This window comes from Castanea sativa, chromosome 4 (assembly GCF_040712315.1).
Source record: "Castanea sativa cultivar Marrone di Chiusa Pesio chromosome 4, ASM4071231v1".
Lineage (NCBI taxonomy): Eukaryota > Viridiplantae > Streptophyta > Magnoliopsida > Fagales > Fagaceae > Castanea > Castanea sativa.
The window spans coordinates 41,908,735-41,923,786 of NC_134016.1; the positions used below are offsets into that span (position 1 = coordinate 41,908,735).

At 35.7% G+C, this 15,052-nt stretch overlaps 1 pseudogene; it reads right to left on the reverse strand.

Annotated features, from left to right (window-relative positions):
* Positions 1–6,898: 6,898 nt before the first annotated feature.
* Positions 6,899–13,610, reverse strand: LOC142630434 (polygalacturonase 1 beta-like protein 2; annotated as a pseudogene).
* Between the last annotated feature and the right edge of the window lie 1,442 nt (positions 13,611–15,052).

The following is a 15,052-nucleotide window of genomic DNA, read 5'->3' on the forward strand; positions in this document are numbered from 1 at the left end:
CTAAAAGAGTTCGAGTTACTGTGCCTATAAACAAGCCTTACTAGGGATAGGAGGCCATCATTGGTTTAGCCACATTATTTCTTGACACCCATTACAAATATTATCCATTGCTAGCCCATTTGCGCTATTAAACAGTTAGCCTTTTTTTTATGAACCCATAACAACCTAAACCTAGGGTGGGAAAGTTCGAGGGTGCATACTCAAATTTTATGTTATGGAGGACAATCTCATAGCTTCAATGAAGACATCAAGGAAAGCAGAGTCCATCAAGATTAGAAGAAACAATGGAGATCACATTTGAGAATGCAGATGATAATACTTCATCAAGGTGAGAAGACAAGAGTTTGTTAAGCTGAAACCTAAGAGATTCCATCATACGAAAAGAGATGAGAGCTCATCAAGTCAGAAAGCAAGAAACAACAACAAGAAAATCCCGCTAGATTGAAAACTTGAAAGGACAGTCTAGGCAAAAATTAGGGATACAAAAAAAAAGATAGATTGAAAACCCGAAAGGGCGGTCTATGTAAAAGGAGAGATAAAAATTTGAGTGTGAGAGAGTCTGCTAGGTTGAAAACCCGAAAGGGCAGCCAAGGCAAAAGTTAAGACAAAAAAAAAATTGAACTACGGATAACTTGATCCTTCTTTTAAAAGAGGTACGTAGGCAGCTGTTTCAAGCACGGTTAGATCAAAAAATTCATTCATTCATTTGCTATCAAAGAAAGAGGAATAAAAAAAAAAAGAACAAAAGAAGTCCAATTGGTCGAAAATCAAAGAGGTGGCCTAGTCACAAGAAGAGAAAAAGAAAAGACGACCTTGTCATAGGTTTCAAAAAAAAGAGAAAAAGAAAAACAAAGAAGGTTGAAAACCGAAAAGGCGGCCTAGTCACAAGTTCCAAAAGAAGATGAAAGTTTTGTTAAGATGAAAGTCTAGAGGTTTGAAAAACGAGCAAGAAAGAATAGTCATACAATGGATCAATGAAGAGAAAGTCAGAAGAATTCAATCACTACAAAGACCTCAGCACAAATTCGAATCAAAGAAGAAAATTTGAAAGCTCAAAAAAGAGTTGCCTAAGAAGAATACAAGGCAAACAAGAATGATATAACTTCGATACAAATGATCCATGATGAACAGTGAGCAAATGACAAGAATAATGAGAATTTCAGCACAATGTCAAGAAAGGGAGAAACAAAAAAATCCTTCTAATGCCTAACTTTTTGAGTATTGCACACTTGAGGGGAATATCTACAAGGGATTTTGAGCCTTTTTATATCATTTTCTTTCATAACCTGAACCTAGCCTACATTACAACCCATGCATAAAGACCTTCTTGAAGTTTTGCTAGTCATAGGCACATCCTTAACTCTGACAATATTTTCTCTTGGATCAAAAAGGAAAAATGCTTGAGGTTATCAAGCTCCACTGGCAGGTAATCTCCATGACACAATTTCTTAAATTCTCAAATGACTTGAAAGAATTCTCTAATTGAAGGCACTCCCTTTTGTTTGTTTCCAACAAATGTGACTCCCGAATTTGGGGCACTCCTTTTTGTTTCTATCCCACAAAAAAAAAAAAAAAAAAAAAAAAAAAAAAACATGACTCTCAAACATCTTTACATTTCATTTCTTTGATTGTTTTTGAAGACCTAATCCAACAATGTTTAAAAAGAAGAAGAAAATTTGATTACATGTATTTAATGACTTTGATCCATTTTAATCAAAAAGATTGACTTGACTCTTAAATAGTATGATATGCTAAAATAGTTGTTGAAAGGATTATCTCATGATCATTTAGAAAAGGTAAAGAATTTTCTCAAAAGGCACCACTATGCACTAAATGGTTTTTCAAGAAGAAAATCAATTTCTTTCAAAAGCAAAATTTTTCATGGTCAAGTCCATTTTGAAAATGCCATGCAAGGTTTGAAGCCATGAACATCTTTTGGTTGGACTAGATGTCTTCCCTACAGACTTGAACTATGTCTGACCTTGTCCTCTTAAAGAAAGGTGCATAGGCAACCTATTAAAGGCTTTGTAAATAATAGGCACCAAATCAAGACAATGACCTAAAGTTGTTTGCAAATAGCTTTAAACTAGGGCATTGGCCCATTTGCTTTTTTTATCTGCATTAAGCATGCCTAAATTATGAGCCTTGGCCCATTAGTTTTCATATGCAAGCTTTTCATTTATTTTTCTATGCAAGCATGTTTACACTAGGGGCATTGGTTCAAAAAAATTGGTTTCTAACAAGCTTGAGAAAGGAAATTTTTCATCTTTGCAGGAATTAAGCAAAAATCTCTTATTCATTTCAGCATTCAATAACAACTTCAAGACTAGATCAGCAAATCAGCTAAGAAGTCTCACATCTCACATGGATCAACTAAGAAGTCTCCCAACACAAGGCTCGACTAAGGAGTCTCTTGCATTCATTGAAGTTGACTAGTATTGTCCAACATCTCAGGCTCTAGGGTTTGACAAAGTTTTTTGAAAGTCTCAAAAACATTTTCAGAATGCCCAACATGTTTTCAGAAATACCAATTTTTGATAAGAATATCAAAATTTTCAAAAGAAAATTCAACAAGATTTTCAACAAGTTTCAGGTTCAAAAATTTTCAAAAACAGACAAGTTTTTAGAAAATTTGCCAAGATCTTCATGAGAAAACCCAACAAGGTTTTTATCAAATTTTCAAAAGACATGACAAGATCATTCCAAGAATGCCCAACATGTTTTCACAAATACAAATTTTGATAAGAATATCAAAATTTTCAAGAGAAAATTCAACAAGATTTTCAACAAGTTTCAGGTTCAAAAATTTTCAAAAACAGACAAGTTTTTAGAAAATTTGCCAAGATCTTCATGAGAAAACCCAACAAGGTTTTTATCAAATTTTCAAAAGACATGACAAGATCATTCCAAGAATGCCCAACATGTTTTCACAAATACAAATTTTGATAAGAATATCAAAATTTTCAAGAGAAAATTCAACAAGATTTTCAAAAAGTTTCAAGTTCAAAAATTTTCAAAAAACAGATAAGTTTTTAGAAAATTTGCCAAGATCTTCATGAGAAAATACAACAAGGTTTTTATCAAATTTCCAAAAGACATGACAAGATCTTCCTAAGAAAACCCAACAAGGTTTTTATCAAATTTCCAAAAGACACGACAAGATCATTCCAAGAATGTTCAGCATGTTTTCACAAACACAAATTTTGATAAGAATATCAAAATTTTCAAGAGAAAATTCAACAAGATTTTCAACAAGTTTCAGGTTCAAAAATTTTCAAAAAACAAACAAGTTTTTAGAAAATTTGCCAAGATCTTCCTAAGAAAACCCAACAAGGTTTTTATCAAAGTTCCGAAAGACATGACAAGATCATGTTTTCACAAACACAAATTTTGACAAGAATATCAAAATTTTCAAGAGAAAATTCAACAAGATTTTCAACAAGTTTTAGGTTCAAAAATTTTCAAAAAATAGACAAGTTTTTAGAAAATTTGTCAAGATCTTCATAAGAAAACCCAACAAGGTTTTTATCAAATTTCCAAAAGATATGACAAGATCATTCTAAGAATGCCCAGCATGTTTTCACAAAAACAAATTTTGATAAGAATATCAAAATTTTCAAGAAGAAATTTCACAAGATTTTCAACAAATTTCAGGTTCAAAAATTTTCAAAAAACGGACAAGTTTTTAGAAAATTTGCCAAAGATCTTTACAAGAAAACCCAACAGACTTTTCAAATAAAAAAGCCTGACAATGTTTTTTTTTTTTTTTTTTAATAATTTACAGGTTCAAAATTTTCAAGAAAATTGCCAACACATTTTGGATCAAAATTCTTTTCGGAAACCAACAAGTTTTCAAAACTTTTCATCACACATCAGTTAAATTTCAAGTTGCAAAATTAGGTGTCTTTCTTTTACATTGACATTCGCTTTTCAAAGCTTTGTCAATGAGGGACATTTTGTTGATACCCCATTTTACAATTTGCATTTAATCAACCGGTAGATCTTCATATTTGTGATACAAAAACAAATCTTGATGTTCTAACGATCATAATGGTATGTCATGGGTTTTGATCGGACCACCTAATCAAAAGTTATCATACAATCAATTTTTAATGATCATGGCTCACCTACACGATGAGCACAATTACGTCCTATCTTAAACACTTAATTTTAATTGGTTCCAACAAGAATTAATTTAAAATTAATTAAGTGTGAATTTTGATTGGATTTCATTTTTTTTAAAATAAAAAATGTTTTCCTTTATGGCATCTTATCTGCCCTTTTGAAAAACAATTTGGAGAGAGAAAGATATGATCCATGAAAAATTTAAAAAAAAAAAAAAAAAAAAAAAAGAAGAAGAAAATGCTCAAAAGAACGTTATTATCTTCAGCAGAAACTTGAATCGCATTTTTGGCTTGGCAAACGTTGAAATTTGATTTTCTCTATTTCTGGAAAGGTTGTAGAGAGTTAAATTTCCTTTTAAAAAACATTAATCTCGAATCAATTGAAATTTTGAGAAAAAATTTATGGCCAAAATACGAAACAGGTGCAGAAGATAACACAAATTCAACATTATCTTCAATTTTCTTTCAAAATTTCAAATAAGAATCAACACCCAACCTGATCAAGCTTATCTAACAGGTTTATTCCCTCCCTTAGATTCTGAAGAAAGTTTTTGAAAAACAAGTTGGATAGGAAAACAGATACATTCTTTGAAAAATTTCAAAAAACAGAAAAACGCTCAAAAAAGTTACTATTTTCAGTGGTAACTTAGATTGCATTTTTAGCCTGGAAAACGTTGAAATTTGTTTTTCTCTATTTCTGGAAAAGTTTTAGATAATTGAATTCCCTTTCAGAAAAAACTAATTTTGAATCAATTGAACTTTTGTACAGAAAATTAGAGCCAAAATACGAAACAGGTGCAGAAGATAACACAAGTTCAGCATCATCTTCAACTTCCTTTCAAAATTCAAATGGTAATCAACACCAAATCCGTTCCAGCTCATTTAAATAGGTTTATCTCCTCCCTTAGCTTCGGAAGAAAGCTAATAACTTAGCTTTAAAGCTAAGCCATCCCTTCCCCTATAAATAGAGAATACCTCTTCCATTTTCTGGACCCCAAATTCCATTTGGAGAGCTAGTGAGAAAGCATAAAATAAAAGTTGTTGTGCGACCATTGGTCTTACATTGGTTGTAGTTGAGTACTTCCTTGCTTTCTCCCTAGCTCTTTAAGTGATCACTTCCTCCTTAATTTATGTTTTATGTTGGTAAGTAGTTAATTATGCTCTTAACTTTCTACACATGCTTGAATAAATGTTTAACAAGCCATTATTTATTTCTTTCATGATATACTTGGATGAACATGCCTATATGTCTCATTGATATTCATTTTAAATGCTTAGATGAACACTTCTAGGCTAATACACAAATTTTCTCTTGAATGCTTAGATGAACACTTCTAGGCTAAAACACAACTTTCTCTTGAATACTTAGATGAACATGTCTAGGTAGTTGTTTTACTTTGTTAAATGCTTGAACAAACATGTCTAAGTATTTTGATTTTCTCTAGATGAACATGTCTAAGGGATTTTCCTTTATTTCTTTTCATAATTGCTTGGATGATCAAATATGTTTAAATGTTTTTTTTTTCTTTGCAATTATGTTGATGACAAATAACATGACAACTTTGTTTTTCTTTTCTTCACATGCTTAGATGAACATGTCTAGGCTATGAATTTTTTGTTTACATTGATTTCTTGGATGAACATGCCATTACCTTCATGCTTTCTTTACATTAAAATTGTTATCTAACATTTTTTTTTTCTCTTTATGTCAAATTCCCCTAACACATATTTGCTTACAATTCTTAAATATTAACATGTTTGTATGACATATTGTTTGTACTTGTTTGACATGACATGATGTTGGCCACCTTAACCTAGGAGACAGGTTTTACCGAGCGAGATGGGTGGTTAATCCCTTCCTATCTCCTAAATTAGCCTCCGAACCAAGATCAAGGGTTCTAGACTATGCTATTGTATATGCAATTTCACATTTTTTAGAATGTAACTAGGAAATAAAGCAATGTAATTTATTTTTCTTAGATTGTATCTAGGACAAAAGGCATTGTAAATTTTTGTTACAAAATTGATGTAAATTGTCATATATTAATACAACATAAGCATTTATTTATATTGAAGGTTTTCTTATTTTTTTCATTTAAATTAAATAAGTGGCGACTCCATGTAAAACCTTCGATCTAGGGGAAGTACATTTTAAAGTAAATTCGTTCATTTTGAGCATCACGGTCCCACTCGTTCACACGGGTTAAGCCCAATTTAAGAAAAAATTGGCGGGCCAGGGTCGCAGTGGCTCACAATTTCAAACTTAAATTTTTCTTTCATAAAATAATTTGGACATTACTTAATTTTTCATGGATGGATACTGTCATACTGCTGATTTTCTAATTTCTTGGTGCCTTTAGCCTTTTACTTGGCTGTTCCCATTTAGTTATTTCTAGTCTTTTCAAATTAAACTCACAAAGAAGAAGGACGAAGACAGTTGGGGAGTAAAAGTGTATAAAACCTAACCTTGTACAATAATTCTTGTAAAAAGACCCATTGCAATAATGGCATTGACCTTATTACAATCTTTAAGATATTTATAGCCAATGGTCGGTGGTCTTAATTGTTGAGCATTAAAATTGACAAGGAGTATGAAATTGAAAATTATATAAAAATTGGCATACAAATTTTTTTTTTTAATGGGTAATGGTCAACCAATTGATAAATTAAAGAACATCAAAACAAAACATAAAAAGTGCCAATTCACACCAAGCTAGGCCCAATGAGATTAATGCTATCATCAACTTTTTATAAAAATGTGAAACCCTAATATATTAATCAGCAATGGTCCATGTCATGTCATTCTCAAAGATCCAATGGCACACCTCAATTTGTCCTGGGCTGGACCCCAATTCCACAAAGGCCCCATGCTGACGTGTCAAGATGACAGATGGCAACACCATGGTTGATCTTAGCCTTGCTCTCCACATTAAGAATGTCAGCCTCATAGACTCTAAGGATCCATTTGGTTGGAAGAGTGGAAAAGTAGGAGGATAGAAAATATTTTATTTTATCTTTTGTTTGGTTAGGAGTAAAAAAGTGGAAGGATGGAAAAAATGAGTTTGAATAATTTTACTCATATACCCTTATTAAAGAATGATGCCAAAATAAAAAATAAAAAAAGTGACAAATAACCACACACAAAAGAGCAATCGCCAAAAAAATTTAATAAAAAAAGGTGGGCCCGAAGGGAAAATTTTCCCCCTATTTTCTGTCTCTCTTGTTTTTCTCCTCAACTAAATAGTGAAAAATGTCATTTTCCACCCTATTTAACTCTCCCTATTTTTTATCCTCCCTGTTTTCACCCCAACCAAACATACCCTAACTTTCGGCACAGAGTGACAATAATACAGTAGGTAAGGGTACAGGCTTTAATGGCAAGACACTAATTTGGTCACTTCTCCACCGTTGATTCCTTTGATTGACCCAATCATCACATTTTGCTTTGACCCACTCACATTTTTGGTGCTCCTCACTACCACATTGTGGCCCAAAACCGTGACTGCAAAGTCTATCATGTCCTCCGCCGAGCCCATGCACTGCTTGGTTTCACCCTGGCTCAAACCCCTCTCGCACTTGGCCAACACGCACCCCATAGCCAAGCCCTCCCGTGCGTGGAAAATTCCCATGATCTCAGACAAACGCAAGGTCGAAAATGGTAATTTTGACAAAATACCTCGGGGCAAAAACGACCTTTTGCGAATTTTATCCCTAATGTCGGGCATCACCATGACATTTCCCTACTTCAACATAGACTCCCTCAAAAACTTGCCCAGTTCCACCCATCTATTTACAGAATTGCCACTACCACGTACAGAACCAATAGTACTACTTTGTGTGACAGTGTTGAAATTGTTTTACTCAGAAAATGCGACACCCTTTAACATGTACTCTTTGAATGTGCAGTTCATGCTATAAGATCTGAATCCTATTGACGTACCACGATTAACTGTGCCTTTACCATACGTTTTAAATGTGTCATTTCCATGGTTAAATGATTTTCCGTAGTTTGCGAAATTCATTTTCCCAGAATTTGAATTTCTAGCATAAGATTGAAAAGAATTGTCACCCACATTTGCTTTATATCTATAGCTTTGAAAGCTATCAATTCTTGAGCTCCCACCATTGCCATAACTCTTGAAATTGTTATGGGGGTTATTTCCTGATTGACCATACACTATAAATGAGTCATTTGCACCTTTACCTGTGTTAGAAATACTGAATAAGTGAATTGTATTTCTCATAATAATAGAATATACATGTGTGCCTTTATATAGGAGGCAGATGTGTACAGTACAAGTAAGAGTGCTATACAAGTAAACAAGGTGGGCCTAAAGCCCATAACCCAATACACATTAACAGCCCCCCTCAAACTCAAGGTGGATGTGAGACCAACTTGAGGTTGTCAACCAAAGCACGATGACATCCCTTAGGATGTGACTTGGTGAAGATATCTGTAAGTTGATCTTTAAAGGAGACCAAGAACAGCTTGAGAGCACCATGAATAAGATGATAACGGATAAAATGACAATCGATCTCGATGTGTTTAGTCCGTTCATGGAAAACATCATTGTGAGCAATATGAATGGCACTCTGGTTGTCACAATAAAGAGGAGTAGCAGAGGATGTGAACTCACCTTTAGCAAGGGCACGATATTCTACTTCACTAGAGTGGGCCACATGGGTTTGTTTCTTGCTTCGCCAAGAAATCAGAGAAGAACCAAGAAGAAAGCGATAACCAGTGGTGGACCTACGATCAGTGGGATCTCCCGCCCAATCAACATCAGAGAATGCATGGAGAACAAGAGGAGACTGAGCTGAGTAGAAAAGGTCATGGAAGAGAGTGCCCTTCAAGTATTGAAGAATGCACAAAACAGTAGCATAGTTAGTCGATCGTGGAACAGACAGATACTGGCTCACCTGATGAACAGCATAGAAAATGTCTGGACGAGTAACAGTGAGATAAACTAGGCTGCCAACCAATCGTTTGTAAAGAGATGAATTAGACAATGGTTTCCCCCCCCTGAAGGAGTCAGATGCGCATTAAGTTCAACTAGAGTGTCAACAGTCTTGATATCAGTGAGTCCAGCTCGGGACAAAAGTTCATAAACATATTTTGCCTGAGTAATATAATAACCATCTATGAAATGAGTGATTTCAAGACCCAAGAAGTAGTTGAGCTATCCAAGATCTTTCATCTCAAACTGCTGACTGAGAAAATCTTTGAGTTCTTGAATGTCACTGAGGTCATCACCAGTTATGATCATATCATCCACATATAGGAGAAGCAAAATGGTGCTTTTGTCGGTGCGATGAAGGAATAAGTCAGAATCATAATGACTGGCAATGTAACCCAAGCGAGAAATTGTGAAGCTGAACTTGGCAAACCAAGCTCTTGGAGCTTGTTTAAGGCCATAAAGAGCATGTCGAAGGTGACAAACCTTGTTTGATTCAACAAAGAGACCAGGAGGAGGTTGCATATAAACTTTTTCACTTAAATCCCCATTAAGGAAGGCATTTTTGACATCCATCTGAAAAATGTCTCATTTATTGGCAGCAACAACAACAACAGCTAAGATGGCATGAACAGATGAGATACGAGCAACCGAAGCAAAAGTCTCTTCATAATCAATCTCATACCCATGTGTAGAACCTTTTGCAACAAGACGAGTTTCATATCGCTCAATGGCCCATCAGAGCAAGTGTTGATCTTGTAAACCCATTTACAACCAACCACAGATTTTCCAGGGGGGAAAGTTACCAAATTCCAAGTATGATTTTTAGATAATGCATAAAAGTAGAGGCCTCACGATAGGTGTGAGGCTCGTGCAGTGTTGCAAGGGTAGTATAACAATGATAGTCAAGTAAATGTGCAGGAATGGATCTTGCCCTGGTTGAGTGACGAGGTGGAATGTCTTGTGCAAGATCTTCAAGTGGAGCAGGAGCAGGGGACCCAAGCTCAAGGTTTGGTGGCTCATCTTTGACCTGTTCATCTTCCACATGTTCATTAGAGGGTGATCTAGGAGAGGCATCAAAAATATCTGGTGGTTGGATATAGAAGTCTATAGAAGGATCATGAGGAATATGTGGCTCATCTAGAAAAAGTTCCAAGACAAAGAAGGTAGATAGAGAGGCACGAAAGTGAGAAAGCTCGACAAAGGAGCGATGTTCCCAAAAGACAACATTACAGGAAATGCAAAGATGATGAGAGACAAGATCATAACACCAATACCCCTTTTGAGTTTCACCATAGCCAAGAAAACAACAAAGTCTAGATCGAAGCTCAGGTTTGTTATGCTGATGTGGTTGAAGAAGAACGAAACAAGCAAGACCGAATGAGCGAAGGTGGTGATAGTCTAGAGGTGACCCAAAAAGGTACTCATATGGAGTTTGATTTTGGATAACAAGACTTGGAATGTGATTAATAGCATGAAGAGCAGCTTTGCCCCAAAAAGGAGCAGGGACTTTGGTAGAGAGAAGGAGAGTACGAACAATGTCAAGAATATGACGAAATTTTCATTCGGCTCTATGATTTCGCTAAGAGGTACATGGACAAGTTAGTTGATGAACAGTGCCATAAGAATGCAAAATAGCTTGGAAAGCATATTGAGTGAAAAGTTTTGATACATTTGGAAAATTGAGTTTCAACCATTTTTGTAAAATTAGAATATACTTGCAATAATTCAGAACGATATTTCATATGAAAAATCCAGCTATAGCGGGAATAATTATCAACAAAGACAACAAAATATCGAGATCCACCAATACTAGAGATAGAGGAAGACCCTCAAACATCAGAATGAATTAGATCAAAGATATCAGTGGACATTGATTCCCAGTATTGAAAGGCAATGCTGGTTGTTTTTCTAACTAACATGAAACACAATCAAAATTTTCTATGGATATTGAACCTAACAAACCTCTAAAAGCCAAGTGTTGTACCCAAGAGGAATATGCATGACCAAGTTGGGCATGTTAAAGTGCAAGGGAAGGAATAGAAGAAACTGCGGTAGCTACAACAGCAACAGAAATAGGAGCAACAGGTGGAAGACGAAGGTTGTCCATGGGAAACATACACCCAACTCTGGGACTGGTCCCAAGCTTCTGTCCCGCCCTCGGATCCTGCACAATACACCCAAAATAATCAAAGGTAATGCAATAACCCAACTTAGCTAATTGGCCCATAAAAATAATTTGTAAGAAATGTTAGGAACATTAAAGACCCCAAGAACCGAGAGGTTAGAGGTTGAGATAGAGCCTACATTATGACCGAACATTGTGGAACCATTAGCTGTGCGAATATTAAGAGGGTGTGGTGCAAGATCAAGTTGAGAAAATAAGGATGAGTGAGGTGTCATGTGGTTGCAACAAGAAGAATCCATAAACCAAGGAAGGAGACATACCAGATAAAGCTGAAAGAAAAGAGGAATAAGATGCATTACCAACCATACAAATGGTATTAGCGATGATGTTTTTAAAGTCATCTGTGAAAATGGTGAAAGAGGATCCTGAAGACTTAGTCTGTGCAGAGACGGGAGCCATTGGTTGGACACTCTCAGTGTTAGCAACAGTAGCAGCAGAAATTGAAACAGTTAATTTTTTGCGATGATAACAAGTCTTAATATTGTGGCTAAGACGTTTGCAAAAATTGCAAAAACGTTTGTTGGATTGTCGGTGACAATTATTGCAACAAGAAGAAGACCTATCCTTATTCTGGATAAGGAACACTTGGACTGCAAAAAGTCAACTCTGGCAAAAAATCAACTGTCAAAGTCAATAGTCAAAGGCGCCAAAAAGTCAACAGTGATGACGTCAACAGGATAACATAATCGTTGACTGAGTGCTGACGTAAGCAAGCTGACTAGGTGATGACGTGTTGCTGACCCAAGCAAGATGACGTGGTGCTGACAAGATGGCATGGCCTGATGACGTTACTAGGGCTAACATGGCGTAACCGATGACATTAGCGGATGGAAGTCCGGTGCGTGATGGCGCGTGGCGTCGCGTGAAGAATATATGCGGCGCGTGGAGGCATGTGATTTCACCGCTGAGACTTGTAATGGCACGTGGGGGCGCATAAGAGGTTTGATGAAGACGATTTTTCACGGAAGAGCAAATCAGAGAGATTACTTTCTGATGGTGCAATATGTGGTCTAATCGGAGATGCGGAAGTGGTGGTGGAGGCAATGCAATGGTCTTTGATGTATAGGAGTCGCGGTGGAGGTAGTGGTGTTGCTCACAACAACGGCTGTAGTAGATGACATCCAAGAAGACAAAACTGCTTAAGAGCGGCACACCAGAGGATTAGAGCAATGACTCTAATTCCATGTTAAAAATACTGAATAAGTGTATTGTATTTTTCAGAATAATAGAATATACATGTGTGCCTTAATATAGAAAACAGATGTGTATAGTACAAGTAAGAGTGCTATACAAGTAAACAAGGTGGGCCTAAAGCCCACAACCCAATACACGTTAACAACCTGAATCGTCGTAGCTTGTGAAAGTTGAAGCAATGGTGTTGGAATTGTCGTCGTCATTGTTGAACTCACTAGGTGTGGAGTGTCCATTCTTATTGTAGATGGTGAAAGCTTGAGAGCCCGAGTTGGTGTCATCGCTATAGGTTGAGAAAGTGAGTTTGTGATTGTTCGAATCAGAGTTATACAAACTGAATTGGAGATTGGGCATGTTGACGAGCTTGTCGTAGTTGTTGAACTCGCCGGAGCCACCAGTGGCTGTGGAGGCGTAGCTGGTGAAGTTGGTGTCAGCTACATTGCCGTTGTTTGCGTAGTTTGTGAATGTTTCATTGTGACTCGTTGAGGATCTGCTGCATTTTTTGAACGAGTCATTGAGGTTGTTTAACCCATCTGAGTAGTTCTTGAATGAGTCAATCCCTGTTTGCTTGGAGGAACCATAGTTTTTGAAGTGTTTGTTGGAGTAGGCAGCAAAGTTTGAGTCTTTGGTGGGGTTAGAAACTTGGGTTGTTGCTTGATTTTCGAAAGGACAGTACAAATTGGCTAAGGAACAAAAGGAGTAGAAGTGGGAAGAGAGTGAGTTTTGGGAAGCGAGGTTTGTGAAAAAGGCAAAGTCTTGAGCATTGAGTGGTGAGGCTTTGGAGAGAGGGAATTGTGGTTTTGGGAGAGTGTTTGAGATGTGATTGTTCCAATAGCGGATGAGAGAGGCTTCGGGAGTGAAAGGGTTGGCTTGGACTTAGAGTGAAGAGATTGGTGTGACTGATTCAGGTGTTATTGTTGTCGTTGTTGTTGTTGTTGTTGTCTTGGCATGAGAAACCTGCATATATCAGACAAATTAACACAAGAAGGTTCATGCTATAGATAGCTAGGATGTAGAGTGTAAAGAGATTTTGTGTAATGTAAAGCCAAAAACAAGAAGATACTTGGATATACTTTCATTGAAATGTGAGAGTAATACTAATAAGAACAAGAAGAAGATGAGAAAACTAGTCCTATTGATTTGTCTTTCCATTGTGTGTGTGTGGCTGTAAAGGAAAGAGAGAGAGAGAGGGTTGGTTTATTGAGAGCATATATAGAGATTCCTTCTCTTTTCCGAAACTTGTCTGCTTTTGCTTTTCCAAGCATAGGAAAAGCAATTCGGAAATTTATTTTTGTTTTTGTTTTTTTCCTTTTTTCATATACCATTAATTAATCCATTTGTACAAAGAAAATAAAAATCATCCACTTCATATTTCATTTATAGCATTTTTTTGGATATATAAAGTAACTAAAAAGCCTAAAATTTTTATATATAAAAAAACCAATAAACATGTAACTTATTGTAAGGTTTTTTTTTTTTTTTTTGAGAAGAAGTAACTTATTGTAAGGAATTGTACTTAACTTCTACCCAATCGTTAATATAGAACTAAAGATGGCTAAGAGTCTTGTAGCATAGTGGCATATCATGTTGATATTCTTCTTTATTAAAAGAACCAAAGTTCAAATTAATCTCCATTTCTCTATTATCGTAACTAACAAAAATATAATTAAAAAAATAACCAAGGAAGAAGATATGAAATTGGGTGATTTACCAATTCGACGCCCAAAAAAATTCTATAGGCCGGGGTCAAATGGGGGTTTAACACCTAACAAGCTACCAGAGGGACTAGTGTTGTAGAAACATTACCCTCCTACCTAAATAAACATCTCTTTCAACACTAAAATCACAACTAAAAATTAGAGATTTTTAGGCTTTTCTTCAATATGCATCTAATTACTCCAAGATAAATTAAAAATAATTTTCTAAAAAAATTTCATATATTTTTTATAAATTTTTTGCCTCAACCATAATATTGGACTCTCTATATGAAAGTAATATTAGTTTGGCGAGCTATTATTAGTCTTGGACTTATATGTTGAAATTGTTTTTGTTTGAACAAGTTAAGGCTATTGGGTGATTTTATTATTAATTGGTGGTATTAATTTGTAAAGTTGTGATTTACAACTATGTTTTATGTTGGTTTTATTCCATGACAAAAAGTGTTGTATTTGCTTTAATTTGTTCCTTGTATTTTGTGGGATTTTATTGTATTGAGTTTAGTATTAAGTTGATGAAGAATTGAGCATAAAATGAAGAATCAGTGGATTTTGCCTGTCTCGCTAGAAGCTAACCCGCGAAAGAGCCAAGTGAGAAGCACATGCTGAAAGCTGAAGAGTCGTGCCAGCCTGGAGGATTTCATGAGTGTCTTGTCGATAAGGCCTTCCCGCGAGATACTCGCAAAACTCTCTGCCTGAAAGATTTTTAAGTGTGATTTTCTTACCCTTCACCCATACTATATATACCTTCATTACCCACAAATTTATGAAAGACCATTCAGAGAGAAAAACCTTATATAGGTTTTCTGCAACACACACATCCATCTTTTAGAGAGAGAGCTACCCATCCTAAGTGAGAAATCGTTGTAGCCTCTTCTC